Source organism: Delphinus delphis, chromosome 12, assembly GCF_949987515.2.
Source record: "Delphinus delphis chromosome 12, mDelDel1.2, whole genome shotgun sequence".
Lineage (NCBI taxonomy): Eukaryota > Metazoa > Chordata > Mammalia > Artiodactyla > Delphinidae > Delphinus > Delphinus delphis.
Window position 1 is genome coordinate 35,843,249 of NC_082694.2, and position 16,285 is coordinate 35,859,533.

Consider the following 16,285-nt stretch of genomic DNA (forward strand, 5'->3'; position numbering starts at 1 on the left):
GTGAGTGTTTGTGGAGTGTGCAAATCATCTTCCTTCTTGGAGGACAGTTTGACAATAGCTATTTTAATTGCAATAGGTACCAAATCACAAGAGCAGATGCTCTCTGACATTCAACACACTCGTTCAAATTTTAGGTATATATCCTACAGATATATTTGCCCAGGTAGGAAATAGAGAATGTACAGTTATTCATTGTAGCATTATTTTTAATAGCAAAAATTTTAATCTGCATCATTTAGGGACTGGTGAAGTAAATTATGATATTTTCATACATTGGAATATTACATAGCTATTAAAAACAGTGGGGTAGTTCTTTTGAATTCCATATTCCTATATGTGGACCATTCCATATTCCTAATGTAGGAATATTCCACACTGCTATATATTCCATATTTCTATCTCTAATAATATGGAAGCCTTTCCATGATACATAAGCAAAAACCCAAGGTGCACAGTAGTTATATAGTATGCCATCATTTGGGCTAAAAATGAACAAAAACTATAAATAAAGCCACTGGACAATAAACTAAACCTAGAGAGAGAGCAGTGCTCTCATATAGTTTGTCTTTCTTACAATGCACAGCAAATACTCAGTGAATATATTTTTATTAATTTCAATAAGAAGAAATGTCCTAAGTGATAAGGGAAAGAGGCAAAAAGGGAAAATAGACAAGTAATCATTTATACTTGTTTGCCAATTGGGCAAAATTTCATCAGAGGAGAAAGTGAAATCTGACAGTCAATATGATAGTTTTAGATCACCTGTGGATTTTTTTATTCTCCATGAATTAGGTAGCTATTCCCATGGGAACTGAAGAGCTATGTGTTCTTGATTGTATTAGCTCCTTTCTACCACAACTAGAAGAGAAAAGATACTCAATTAAGCTCTGCCTGCCCAAAGCTTATTCTGATCAGGTCTCTGCCATTTGCATGTCCTCACTACTGGATTAGCCTGATTTCTCACTTACATACCACGTCAGGAAAATCAAATGAAAAGATGCTTATGAATTAGCAGAGACCTTGCTCATGCTAAAGAAACAGTTATAAATTTGATTAAATCCGTGGTTTCACATTGCTGCCTGAATGTTCTTCCAGAAGATGTATGACTATATACCTTAGACCTGGGAAGTAATAACTGTGAAATCTGGCTGTGGCCAAAGTAAATATCTGCATGTTTTCCTGTCAAAATGCTCAGTGTGTGCTTGCTGTGCCTCAGTGGGGACATTACTGCTACAGAGGCACTTGTGCAATTTTTCCTCTGATTTGAAGGCTGTTTTCTAAATAGCATTCAAGTGTGTCAATACAAAAGATGTTTTCTAGTGTGACAAAGGCCCAATGATACTTATAACATCAGGAAGCTGGTGTTTTCCTGTCCTGAAATCAATATATTAAAGGCAGTGAAAGTCTTTTCCATCTACCAGAGAGCAGGCAATGGGCTCTTTGCAGGACTAGCCTCGACCCTTTGGTTTCATCTCAGGTATGTAGATGACAGATAGATAGATAGAAACATACCTACACAAAAGATTGCTACAGAGGTGGATACATAGAACATTGCCTTAATGGAGGGAGGTATGAAACTGAGGGGCAAAGAGGTTAAATGACATACCTGAGATTAGAGAGCTAGTAAGTGGCTGAGCCAAGGTCTAAACTTCACCCCATTTGACGTTCCTAACTCCACCCCAGTGCTGGCTGCCTAGGGCTGAAATGGATGAAGACAGGAAGGAAAGCATTCACGGTTCACTTTGATCACAAAGTCCAACAGTGGTCAGTGCAGGCAATTCAATTCAAACCAGTTGTTAGGCAGAATTTAGGCCAGTATTTCTTAAAGCATGTGAGCATGTTTGGCAGAATATCAGTCTTCTGAGATGTTCAGCAAAGAAAAAAAATTAAAAGATTTACCTACACACTAACATATAAAGATCTTAAGAAGGCCTATGGTAAAGAAACATGCTTAATTTCACTTTACGAAAACTACAATTTCTCAAACTTATTTGACCACAGAACATTTTTTGAACTTTGCAATATAAAAATTGTTGAAAGTAAATTAAAGTGGAGGCTATAAAAACATTTACCTACTCATCACCCAGCTTCAACAACTATCATTATTCTTCTTACTTGTTTCATCTATGCCCATTTTTTTGTTTTTTTGCTGAAGTATTTTAAAGGAAATTCCAGACAGCATGCTATTCTATCCTTAAATAATTTAGCGTGCATCTCCCAAAAAGTGGGAGATTTTCTTACATAAAGTGTCATCATCATGCTTAAAAAGATTAAAATATTTTCTTAATATAACTTAATACCCAGTTCATATTCAATGTACCTAAAAAGTCAGAGCCCCCTTTTTCAGTAAAACCATTAGAACTCTCTGCTTGTCATATTGATTCAGTTTTACAACCAAATGCCAGGACCAAGCAAGCACATGTTAGAAAAACCTACAATAGTTGATAGCTCTTTTCTAGGACACTGTTAGAGCTAAAAACCTCTTAATAATTCAGCCTGAAAAACACAGGACAGAGGATGTTTAGTCCTTCACCCTCAAGATGTCTCCTGGCTGGAGAAGAGACTAATAACCGGATTGTACCACTTTTTTTTTTTTTCTTCACTTGACTTTCCAAATAGAAACAAAATAGAATCCTTTTAGCAGCCCACCAATACGTATGCTGAGGAACACATTTTGGGAAACCTTGATTTAGACAAAACAACCAGTTGAAAGAAGGCTTCACTTTACTTGACTGTTTTGATATTTAATAGTGATAGGTTTGGACTCATTATGCAGGTTTTTCTGTTTTAAATTCATCACATTCTAAAAGGAAGGGCTTAGTGATCAGTCCTGGTTGTGACTCCTAGTTACATCAGTGATATTAACGAACACACGCACACAACACACACACACAAAACACTGCAAATCTTAAAACAGAGAAGTATGGCTGTAAAGTTAAAATCAGGTCAAAACCATCTGAAGCAAGTGACTAGGTTATTCAAGATCTATTTGAAGGAGATGCATCTAAAAGAGAGATAATATGCGAAGGGAGATGGATATGCAAAGCGACAAAATAATAAACTATACAGCACAGTAGCAATTTAGTTTCCCATGCATAAGAGGCGCTGAAATAAACACCTCATGCTAGTACACTACCAACGTTATCTTCTAAATTAAAGAACAGAAGAAGTGATTCCATTAATTGATGCTTCAATGGCTAGCTAAATATTTATACAGCCCACAAGCACTGTACTCAAAATTTACAGTCGCAAAGCAGCCTGCAGCAACCAAAACATTGATTGAGTCCTAAAAACTCAAGATTATTAACCCAAATATCTCCTTGCTTCGTACAAAACGGATTGCTCAGCCAGGGATTGCAATTTCTGAGACAACTACTAGGAATGGGGGTTTTAATGACTTTGTCTTAATGTTTTGCATAAGTAAATAGTAGCTGCCTGCCTGATCCAGGACCCTGGGTGAGTTTCCTTCCGCAGCTTAGAGCTAATCAAACGCATTTCTCACCAGGAGCCCAGGTGACTCTTTACCTGAAGTCAGACCCGTGTACATTCCAAGTTTGAAATGTGTGTTCCTGAAGCAGTACACATCCTCAGGCCAACCTCAGTTTCTGATGATACATTATCGACTGTAAAGTTGTGTAAAGGAAAACAAACATAAGTGTAAGTCATCAAACAGTGAAATGTATCTCTATTACCAAAGCCCCATGTAGTCATTTGCTGGTTTGACACTGCAAACAGATACTAGTTGGCTTCAGGGCTGGCTAGGGAAGTGTCACGGGAGACTTAGGTCTCGTATTGTGTGCTTCCTGTCAGGAGCCTGGCAACCCTTTCCCCACATATCTCAGGACATAGCCAGGCATGGCCTAGTTAATTGCTATAGGACAGGGTGTACAAGGAAGAGTCAGGACCTAGAAGCAAATTTTCCTCCTGGAGTGGACAGACCCCAGGAAGACACAGCTAGCTAAAGGAGCAGTGAGGGTAGAGCCAGGCATCCAGAGGGTATGGTGATGGGCAAACTTAGTGCCAGTAAGGAGTCTGCAATAGGCACTTCCATACAGAACAGTGGAGGTGTCCCAACAGACAGGCAAAGTATGGCAATCGATAATCTTGGAGTTGGTGACTTTCAGAAATCCAGGAAGAGGATCATCTATCTTGGGTCTGTAGGTCAGCAGGATCCAGGACCATGGCACAGGTTTTAGGGAGGATTTATAGGCAGGTAGAGGCCGAGATGATCAGAACAAGTCAGAAGCCCAGTGTTTTAGTTAGGGTAGAGCTGGGTATAGCTGCTGTAACAAAAAAACCCAACATAACAGGGCTTCCATTGTATAGAATTTTGTCCCTCTCTCATGCAACACTGCGAAACAGGAAGGGTACCACAGCTCCACGAGGTTGTCTAGGAACACAGGAAACCATCCTCTGCTCACAGCTCCCTTCACTGTGTCTGAGGTTGTTGTTCCAGCTGTCTTCTCCTCTTGGTTCAGCTGGCTTACCAGCACCATGTTGGAGTCCAGCCCATAGCAGGGGTGAAAGAGAACAGGGAGGGCAAGAAACTTTATTTGAAACTCAAGAGGCAGAAGTAGCATACATCACTTTTACCCATTGGCCAAACCTAGTCATATGGCTACTCCCAGTTGTCAAAGAAACTGGGAAATGTAGTCTCTACAACAGAATTTTATCCTTTTGCAGTTCTGGAGGCCAGAAGTCCAAAATCAGTATCACTGGGCTGAAATCAAGGTGTTGTGAAGACCGCACTCCCTCCCGAAGCTCTATGGGAGAATTCCTTCCTTGCCTCTTTCAATTCCTGATGGCTGCTGGCATTCTGTGGTTTGTGGCCGCATCACTCCAATCCGTGCCTTCCCTTCTGTCAGGATGAAATCTCCCTCTACCTCTGTCTTATAAAGATACACGTGACTGCATTTTTAGGGCCCATCCAGACAATCAAGATCCTTAATCACATCTGCAAAGATGTTTTTTCCAAATAAGGTAACATTTACAGGTTCCAGGGATTAGGACCTGATATTTGGGGAGGGGGGATTATTCAGCCTGCTCCAGGGTTTTACCCAGTTTATAAAAGGAAGGAGACAATGGACTCTGTAACACCCAGGAATCAGAATTAGGAAATGCTGGTCAATGCAGCAAGCCTCACCCAGCGCTGAGCACCAAAGAATTTGTCTCCAGCTCTTCATAGCTTCCCAGTTGGGTTCTAGTTTGGTGTAGAGCCTGAACTGGTCTAGGTCCTAGCTAGGGCCAAGTCAGGCAGGTGGCCCTGGCCATGGGAAAAGAAAGGCCACTAAACAAAGGAAGCAGGCAGGCAGGCAGTGTGTGCCTTGTACACAGTATCACCCACAGTGAGAAAGCACTGTGAGTGTTACCCAAGGACACACATGAGGTTCTTGGACAAATAAGTAAGTACTGAGACCTTGGCAAAGCCTCATTTGCAGATTACAGTCCCTTAAGACAGAAGGGTGCCTTCCACCTCCACATTCCTTACCTTCCTCACTCTCCTCCCCCCATCCCGCAAATACCCAAACAGTCCAGATGCTTGGGTGAAATGGCGAAATCCCTTTACCCACTTCCCCATTTCGACTCCCCAGAATTAACCACCCTTAACAGTTTGATACTTCCTGACTTTTCTTCATGTGTTTATAAATACACACACACAGAGAGAAATACAGCGGTTCCTCTTCACATAGATGGGATTGTGCCATACATGTGCTTTATTTATTCACTTAATAATATATGATCGAGAATTCCCTGGCAGTCCAGTGGTTAAGACTCGGTGCTTTCACTGCGTGGCCTGCATGGCACTGCCAAATATATATATATATATATTGCTTGGCAATAATAATAAATTTAGTGCTCACAATATACCAGGCAAGATGCTGAACACTTTACATGTTTTTTATTTCGTATCACTCTCATAAGCACCTTATTGGCTAGGTACTATTATTTTCCTCTCTTAAAAATGACAGTCACAAAAGTGACTAGCCCAAGGTCACAGAGTTGGTGAAAGGCCAAACTAGGATTTGAATCCATACCTCAATCTTTGCTAGCATCCTCTGCGATCATGCTTCTGCTGTAGACATCCTTGTATGTCTCATCATGCAGCTCTTCCACTGGCAGCCTTGTCAGCTGTTGCACCAGATAAGCTTAACTTTTGCATCACCACCTCTTAGACTTCCCTGGAAACTGAAGTGGTCTCCCAGGTTACTGGACCGCTGGCTGTCATGTAGGGCATGTGGTTTCAGCTGCTCCAGTTGACTTGTGCTGGGAAGGAGCTCCCAAATCCATTCCAGTCGTTGCACCTGCCCTAGTCCCAACCCCTAGGCTCACCTTCTCTCTGCCTCCAACTTCATCCTCTTAAGCACTAGCGGCTCTGGCCAAGCATCTGTCGCCCCTGCTCAGATAAGCTGGCCCTGCCTGGTACCTTCTGCCTAAAAATCTACAGTCATGAATGATGGTTTTTGACTCTTCCCTCCCCTCTGCTGCTACAGCAAATAGAAAGTCTTTGTGATGGTCAGTGGCCAGTGAGACCTCTGCTCTCCTTCTGGGCCATCACCATGGAAACAGATGCCATACCGGGGTTACATCCCCCTTCTTGTCTGTTCCTGTTCACCTTCTAGGGGCTCTGTCCCTCTCACTTCCCTCTTGCCTACCTTCCTACCATTAAAACCTTCTCCATGCATGTGAAAATGTGGGCCTCAAGCTCATGGTCTTCAGTCTTCCCAGCAGAGAACAGGACTCCGTAGTGAGGGTGAGTGGCCCTGGGGGTGATCAACACAGATACAGATGTTGGTGGTCGCTAATGGGGTAGGGGAAGGTTGCCTTCAGAGAATTCAAGGCTGGTGGCTCTGATCTTGGATCTTTGGAAGCTAAAGGCTCTGCCAGGCACAGAGAGAGTGGCTCTGAGGTGCTAGGACAAAAGGGTACCTCCACCCCTATACCCGCCCTGCTCTCCCCCCCACCCCCTGCGCCCTTAGCTGTCCCTGGTGCAGCTGCTTCTGTGAGCCCTATTCATGGTTACACTCTTGCTGAAGCTGGCCTCCCCCATCTGTTAGGCTGCAGGCTTCGTTCCTTGACCTTCATTCATTCATTCTGCCCCCCAGCCTGAGGGCAGATAAAGCAGGTAAAGCTCAGGTGTTGCCATGACACCGGCCACAGGCCACAGAGATGTCACGGTCTCAGGGTAAAGTCCGGGCCCAGGTAGTTCCTCACAGGCCCATTGACCCCACCCCGATCCACCCCCGATCCTCTGAGTCTGAATCTCTGGCGTAGGGCCCACAATGTGTTTTAAGAAGCCCCCCACGGAAGTCTGAGGCACGCTCAAGTTTGAGAACCATTCTCCTGTGCCTTCTTCTGATTCTCTCTCCTGGGAGGAACCAGGTCCACTTCCCCCACAAGACTAAGAGATTTTCCTGGGTGACTGTGGTTCGTCACTTTAAACAAGGTGGTCAAACCCTGTTAGCCTATGCCCGGTTCTTTCTTGGGGCATGAACCAGAATTTTCTATACTTTGTTATGAGAAGCCAGGTGTCCACGACAGGTAAGAGGGAAGTATTGCCCTTCTCACGGGTATTGTTGTTTCATGAGGCCAAGAAAACTAACAGTGGACTCATAGGCTTTTGGTAGGGGAAGGATTTGGGGTGGGAGCCAGGAGCCAGATCATGAAGGGCCTGGAAAACCATTTCTACAAGTTGGTCTTTATCCTCAGAATGGGGGAGGAGCTTTCAGGCATGCTCTGATTTGAATATGGGGGACAGCTCTGGCTTCCTTGCAAAGAATGGATTGGAGTGGGGCAGGGTGTGGTCAGAAAGAGTGAGTGCTCAGAAGCCAGCTAGGGACAGAGGTGAGGAAGAATGGCATCTCGAATCAGGGCATTGGCTCTGGTGATGGTGAGAAGCAGACAGATTATAAAGATAATGTATACGGAGAAGAGGAGGAAAAAGAGGAACGCACTTACATACCACTTACTCTGTGTGAGGCACTTGACGTTTAAAGCTTACAGTGACAGCCTTATGTGGTCTGTACTATTATAATCCTCCTCTTATCGATATGGAAACTGAGGCACAGAGAAGCTGAATAACATGCCCAGATAGCTTCTGATTGCGTGAAGATACTAGAGAGAGAGGGCAGGAGGAAAGAGTAAAGAATGGCATTTTGCTTTCTGCCATGAACACTGGTGGATATTGGTGCCATTTCTTGAAATGAGGAACCTGGGAGGAGAAGCAAGTTTTTTGGGGGGGAAGATCATGAGCTCTCCCTTGGACTAGGAGAAATCCTTGGCAATAATAATAAATTTGGAGAAATGGAGCTCTCCAGCCATATAAGCTGCTATCGTGCAACTTAAACATTTTCATCAGAAAGGGTTATGATGAAAAAATATTCAGGTGTTGGGAGGGGGTGAGTTTCAGTGATGTGGATTAATTTTAGGGCTTTTGGGTTAAGCCTGTATTTGGAATTGTGATCCCTGAGTCATGAAAGGTAAAACCTTTGATTTTTTCATTAGTAGCCTCTACCTCCGAGCATTGAATTCTCTTGTTTTTCATGTAAAGCTGCTTCTTTGGAAAAGGATTCATCATCCAAGAGACGAGAATGAATCAAGTAAATATGTGTTTAGACGGTTTCTAAAAATCTGTAGTTTAACCCGAGAGACCAGAAAGGTTTCTGTCTCCTAGGTAAACAGCAGTTAAATGGTATATTAAAATGTATATTATGTACGCAATTGGTCCATGGAGTAATTATGTATTTTAGGAATATTTCAAAACATGTGTTCCGCCTCTCTCAGCACTGTTTCAATCCATCAAGTAACTGTATACTTAGAACATGTGTTCTGCATAGTAAGAGTCATTTTATAAACCTCTCGTTAACGGGAACCAAATGAAAAGGCATCAGCTGCAGCCCATTTTTCAGAAGTGTTTATGCCAACCAAATGTAGACAAAGGAAAACAAAACCATAGAGGCAACTCGCGCACCACGGACCCTCCGTCACTGACTGCAGAAACTCAAGGTGATGCTGGGCCACGAAGAGCAGAGGTTGGGGCTCATTGGGACACCTTCTGGAGTGAGGCTAGATTGATAAATAAAAAAGGGGGAAGGGTTCTAGCCCAGGCACAGGTTTTCTTCCCAAGGGGAAACTTCACACTCCCCTGAAGAGAATGAAAAGCAGGTGTTCTCTTGGCTGGTTGGCAACTGAGAAGCAGTGGGCCAAGGTCCAGCTCTGTCGGGCGTGCTGTATGTGCCAAAGGGCTGGAGCAGAGGCCAGGTGAGCTGGGCACTGGGGGTAGGTGGAGATGAGGGTCACAACAGGAGAAGGAGTGGCGGGATCCCCCTCTGAAACCTGGGGCCTGGGGCTAGTGGGTTACCCACACCAGCCACGGCCTCTGCTGCGCTCTCTTGGCTTCACCATCGCCCTTAAGGACACAGCAACACGCAGAGCACTTTCTTTTTCAGTATTTCAGTCTCTGCTGAGTATTTGTAAAGTGCTGTTTGCATGTTAACTCTTTCCAGCTGTAAGGGAGCAAGGACGTACTGAACATGCCTTGTTCCTAGCCTGAGAGTCTCTCTAAGCCCTTAGTCATTAAACAGAAGGCACCAGGGCTTGCTTCTAAACTCAATGGACTTGGTGGAAAAGTGAAGCTAGGAACTTTCTGAGCCAAGGTGGCATCAACTATAACTTAAAGGCCAAAAGAGCTATTAATATTACACAGGAGGCGAAAGGAGCTTAGGAACTTGGGATCCCACTTGGAAGGACTAGTGGGGGTGGACATAAAGCAACTCACTGAAGACTAAGTACATCAGGCAAAGAAGAGAGAGATGCAAACAGAAAGGGGCGGGGGAGGAGCCAAACAGAAGTAATAATTGGAGGGAAATTTTGAAATGCAAAAGGGAGAAAAGGAAAGGGAAAATGTTCAGAGGAAAAGTCAGGCCATGTCAAAATATGCGATTTCATGGGATTGATCAATGATTTGTTTGTTTTTTTTAAGTTCACCAGTGGTAGAGACAACACATCTTTTTCCATATAAAAAGGGGCGAAAGAGGGCTTCCCTGGTGGCGCAGTGGTTGAGAGTCCGCCTGCCGATGCAGGGAACACGGGTTCATGCCCCAGTCCGGGAAGATGCCACATGCTGCGGAGCGGCTGGGCCCGTGAGCCATGGCCGCTGGGCCTGCGCGTCTGGAGCCTGCGCGTCCGGAGCCTGTGCTCCGCAACGGGAGAGGCCGCGGCAGTGAGAGGCCCGCGTACCGCCAAAAAAAAAAAGGGGGAGGAAGAGAAGATACCAGCACCCCTCTTGTTTTAATTGTGATATTATAACAGCTCACAGCAGTGGCTATTGTCTGGGAACTGGGGAATTCTTTTGACATTATTTTTGGACCCAGTCCCAATCAGTCTTAAAGTATGACACAGATACATTCTTCTAATGTTTAATGTCTAAAGTCACTGATGCTGCTGGATCAGGAAGGAAATGAGCTGCGTGAAATGCCTGAGTGGGTCTTGGCAAGGTCTTGCTTGAAGCCTTAAGAAATAACTGTGTCCTCAGAACCTGCGGCAGGTAAGGCTGCCAAGTGGCCTTGGGCTTGGTAATGAGTCACATATTCATTACCATCAACATTGTCGCTGCACTGGATGGTGGGGAGTACTGACCCCATTTCATCATCTAATAGCCCTCATTTACTGGGCACGTGCTGGGTACAAGCACTGCCATGGATGTGTCTGATCCTTACAGCATCTCAACAAGGTAGACTTTATCTGCTTCACTTCACAAAGTGGGAAATCTAGTATGATCCTGACCCCGTACATGACTACTCTTCAGTACTGCCTGTGTAGCTAGCTACCCAGGAGTGGTGTCTTTGCTGAACTGCGTTTTATGTGCTCATTCTTCACAGGACCCCAGCTTGTCATCCATCCAGACTGTATTTCTGGCAGGGTGTAAGCAGGTCAGCAAGTTGGTGGCGAATAGGAGATAAAAGGAGCCCTAGGGGGTCAAGTCTAGGACAACTCCCTCCCCAGGGTCCACTTGGTCATCTGCCACATGCCCAAAACCTGCTAGGTGCTACATGGGTCATGAAAGAATCCTTACGTCCAAGGAGCTTATGGCCTTCTCCAAGGAGCTTATGTCCAAGGAGCTTATGACTCAAGTCATGGAAATCCAGTCAGTCAATCCACCACTGTTTATTGAGCATTTGTTCAACTCTGTGCTGGACAAGGCCTGTTCTTAGCCCTGGGATAGAGCAGTAAGCAAAACAGACAAAAATCCCTGCCCTCATGGAGCTTATAGTCTAACAGGGCCAACAGAAAAATAACTGAAATACATAGCATGTTAGACAGCACGAGGGAAAAGAACAATGTAAAGGGGGAAGGGGCCTCGGAATTGATGGTTTTGCACTTTTAAACAGTGTGGCCTGGAAAGGCCTCAGTGAAGAGGTGTCAATTGGGTAAAGACCCCAAGGAAGCAAGGGCACTAGCTGGGGGAAGGGTTCCACGTGGAGGGAATGGAGCGTGCAAAGAAACTGGGATGGGAGCGTGCGACATGCAGCTGGAGCAGAGGATGCAAGGGAGAGGGCAGTGGGAACTGGATTCCAGTAGGAAAGGAGGCAAGGGGTGGGGTAGGAGCAAGTAGGACCTCATAGACCATTGTGAGAACTACGTAAGGATCACCAGGAAAAGAACTGGAAGATTTTGAGTGGAAGCAGAAAATAATTCGAATTTTTTAATCAACTCTCCACTCTGTTGAAAACAGCCTGTATAGTTCTTAGGAGAGCAAGGACTAATGCCAAGAGACCAGTAAGGAGGCTCTAGAGGTTTCCAGATTTCCAGTCCTCCTTCCCCTCTTCCCCACCATCTAACCCATCGCTCAAGTTTAATGATTCTACCTCCATTCCCTTTTTGCCATTCTCTCTGCTACTGACTTCTTGCAGAACCTCATCGTCCTTCAGTGGGAATGTTGCCAAGAACCTTGGAAGAGTCTCCTTGTCCCTCACCTCTCACTCCCCAAGTCTTCCTCCACATCGCTGCCAGTGGAATTGCCTCAAAACACAGGTCCGATACTGTCACTTTTCTAGACAGCTTTAATGTGCCAGACGCTGGGGAGATTGAAAAATGATAAAGAGGTGACCTTTGCCCTTGAGGAACTCACAGTCCAGTGAGAGGCACACAACAGCAGTGACCTGCAGCACCAGGTTATGTGTGCCACCCCAGAGCGGGGCACCAACCTCTGCTAATTGCAAGGGGAGTGTAGAAGGAGCCCTTTAGCAATGCCAAGGAGGGAAACAGAAGGACATTACACCATGCCTGGGCCTTAACAGATGAGAAGCAATTCTCTGGAAAAGAAAAGAGCATTTGAAGTTGGGAGAACCACCTGGGTCCATTTATTTCAGTGCAGGAAGATGGGCTGACCCTCCTGGCACACTAGAGGGGACTCCATCTCTCAGCAGCAGACTCACATTAGCCCAACTCACAATGACTGATGTAAACATTTCAATTTGAATTTTTAAAAACTAGATGATTTTTAGAGCAGTTTTAGATTCGCAGCAAAACTGAGTAGAAGGTACAGAGTGTCCCCATATATCCTCTGTGTCCACATACATGCTGCCTCCCTTATATCAAAATCCTCCACCAGAGTGATACATTTGTCACAATCTATGAACCCATATCGACACATCATAATCACTCAAAGTAGTCCATAGTTTACCATAGGGTTCACTCTTGGTGTTGTACATTCTATAGGTTTTGACAAATATGTAATGACATGTATTATACAGAATATCATATAATATCATATAGTATAGTATTATACGGAGTAGTTTCACTGCCCTAAAATTCCTCTGTGTTGCACCTATTCATCCCTCCCTCCCACAATCCCTGGCAGCCACTGATGTTTTTATTGTCTCCATAGTTTTGCTTTTACTAGAATGTGATAGAGTTGAAGTCACACACTGTTAGCTTTTTCAGGTTGGCTTCTTTCATTTAGTAATATTCATTTAAGGTTCCTCCATGTCTTTCCATGGCTTGAATGCTCATATCTTTTTTTTTTTTTTTTTTTGCGGTACACAGGCCTCTCACTGTTGTGGCCTCTCCCATTGAGGAGCACAGGCTCCGGACGCGCAGGCCCAGCGGCCATGGCTCACGGGCCCAGCCGCTCCACGGCACGTGGGATCCTCCCGGACCAGGGCATGAACCCGTGTCCCCTGCATCGGCAGGCAGACTCTCAACCACTGGGCCACCATGGAAGCCCTGAATGCTCATATCTTTTTAGCACCAGATAATATTCCTTATCTGGATATAACACAATTTTTTTTTAATCCATTCACCTACTAAAGGATATCTTGGTTGCTTCCAAGTTTAGGCAATTATGAATAAAGTTGCTGTAAACATTCCTGTGCAAGTTTTTGTGTGGACATGAGTTTTCAGTTCATTTGGGCAAATATCAACATTGCTGGATCATATGGTAAAAATAGTCTTAGCTTCATAAGAAACTGCCAAACTGTTTTCCAAAACAGCCGTACTATTTTGCATTCCACCAGAAATGAATGAGAGTTCCTGTTGCTCCACACCCTCACCACCATTTGGTGTTGTTCAGCTTGAATTTGAAACAAGAAATCTGGGGAATTTCTTGGTGGGCCAGTGGTTAGGACTCTGCGCTCTCACTGCAGGAGTCCAGGTTCGATCCCTGGCAGGGGGACTAAGATCCTGCAAGTCGTGAGGCACGGCTTAAAAAAAAAAAAGGAAAGAAAGAAAAGAAAGAAAGAAAGAAAGAAAGAAAGAAAGAGAGAGAGAGAAAGAAAGAAAGAAAGAAAGGAAGAGAAAGAAAAGAAAGAAAGAACTCTGAATCCCTCACAAGCTGACCGTAGTCTCTGTAGTCTCACGTTTGCTGATTGGATTTCTCTCCCTATGTGCAAAGCTGCTTAGGAAGCCACATGAAAACCAGCAGGTTGCTTGGCAAACAGGAAGGCTGAGCAAGAGGAATTACCTGGATACTCTTCATGGCTGGTATCAGTCCTGGTGGCCTGTGTCCTCAAATCAACTCTTTGGCTTTGTGAGCTGGAAAAGAGATGTTATTTTTCTCATTTCTAAGCTTCTTATTGGTTCATCAATTCTCACACTGATTGTGACTTTCTATACAAAATATAATCAGACCGGGGGGCCATTCCTTCTCTTTCAGGCAGAGATGTTTAACCATTTTTGTGCCATGGACCTCCTTGACTATCTAGTAAAGCCTACAGGACCCCTTTCCTGGATTCCTTTTTGGAATAATGTTTTTAAATGCATAAAATAAAATGAATGGGATTACAAAGGAAACCAAATACACATAGCAACATATAAATTGTGATACAGTAATGTACACTTCTTCATTAAAATATTAATTAACATGATCTAATGGTGAGTTTAATAGCTACAGTAATTTTGAAAAGATAATAAGTGTTAAAGGTACTCCAAGACATATGCAATGGCTTTTATATGGTTTGAAAATATCTGAGATTTTTACTGCTGACAGAGTCATAGGTACTGCTGATATTACTGTATTTGTTGTTTGCATTCAAAATGGAGTGGAATGCTAAATTTCAATTATACGTTAGGAAAAAGAGATATGTTAAATTTTTCCCATTCGTGTTCATTGAGCCCCTGACTTTTACCCTCGGGCTTCCAGATTCAGAACCCCTGCTTTAAGCATATCTTTGCCTGCCTCTGTTGTATGTGGTTTTACCATTTCATTTTCTCCTCTTTCCAAGCTCTTACTTGCACAGGAGCTTCTCTTCCAGGAAGCCTTCTCAGACTCATCTGAGCAGGTCCCTTTCCTGTGATTCCTTCCCAAGCACCATGAACTTCTTTTTTCTGATTCTCCTCACAGTTATAATATAGCATTTATTTGTATGTTTTTCCTTTTAAAAATATTAAATGTAACTTTTTTCATGATAATATAAACAATATGTGTTCATTGCAACAATTTTGAACATTACATAAAAGGACAAAGGAGACAATAAAAATCACCCAAACCCCAGCTCTCTGAGATAGCCACTGTTCATATTAGATCAGAATAAACTTGCCTTTATCTCTCCATGTGATGTCTTGATACCTGTTGATCTCCCCTGCTAGACTGTATCCCTACAGGGGCAAGAAACTTGCTGGTATTAAAGGAAAAATAAAATCTAAGGGCCCAGAGGTTGAGCACTGAATGGATTTTTAAATTTTTTTCTTCTTTGCCAAGAGTCTGATCCATCACAAAATCTGGACGATGGGGGATGAGGATGGGGGAGGGAAAATGAAGTCAGTCTTTTATTTTTATTTATTTATTTAATTTTTTACAAGTCTTTTAAAACATTAATTAATTATATATATATTTTTTTATTGTTTATTTTTGGCTGCCTTGGGTCTTCGTTGCTGCGCACGGGCTTTCTCTAGTTGCAGAGAGCAGGGGCTACTCTTCGTTGCAGTGCGTGGGCTTCTCATTGCAGTGGCTTCTCTTGTTGCAGAGCACAGGCTCTAGGTGCACAGGCTTCAGTAGTTGTGGCTCGCAAGCTCTAGAGTGCAGGCTCAGTAGTCGTGGTGCACGGGCTTAGTTGCTTCGCGGCATGTGGGATCTTCCTGGACCAGGGCTCGAACCCATGTCCCCTGCATTGGCAGGTGGATTCTTAACCACTGCGTCAACAGGGAAGTCCTGAAGTAAGTCTTTTAAAAGCAAAAACCCACTCATCATCTCTGTCCCATATTAGCTATCGAATTAGTGCTGGGTTTTTCAGTTGGGCAAATACTGGGCTGTGCAGGGTGCCCAATCTGGGCTTCAGGTGTCCAGCTGCCTTCTCTGGTACTCAGGTCTGACCCCTGTCAGCAGGCTGGGTGGCTGGTTCAGTCTTCATCACTGATGTCTGCTCTCCCACAGTGCCTGGCATGTAGGAGATGCTCAGTAAATACCTGCTGAATTTCTATCCCCTTTATTCCCTACATGTTCCACTTTGTGATACTCATTGAAAGCCCCTCCTTTATCTCTTTGACACTGCGCACTCCTGGTTATTTCAAGTAATCGACTTTCCTTCTTTCCTCTCTGAGATACTTTGAGCGCTCCTCATTAAGTTTTTCTATACCACTGAATCAGTGGTGATTCCATATCATTCTTCATTCATTTGAAATCTACGAAGCGGTTACTTCATACAGGGCAACAGGCCGAGCTTCTCTCCCTGACGTCTCCCTGGTAACTAAGGAGGCTGTTTGCTGGCTGCTAAGAACTGAAGAGGGAAATTAAAATTAGAAGTTCTTATCGTCCTCAGGCCTTCCCAGATCACTCTCTCTAAAAAGCGTC

At 43.9% G+C, this 16,285-nt stretch overlaps 1 long non-coding RNA gene across 1 annotated transcript in view; it reads right to left on the reverse strand.

Moving 5' to 3' along the window:
- Positions 1 to 14,022, reverse strand: part of LOC132435413 (uncharacterized) — a 30,004-nt gene extending 15,982 nt beyond the window's left edge. The window contains exon 1 of the long non-coding RNA XR_009521533.1: positions 13,961 to 14,022. This is a non-coding gene — a long non-coding RNA (uncharacterized lncRNA). The remainder of the gene's footprint in view (positions 1 to 13,960) is intronic.
- Between the last annotated feature and the right edge of the window lie 2,263 nt (positions 14,023 to 16,285).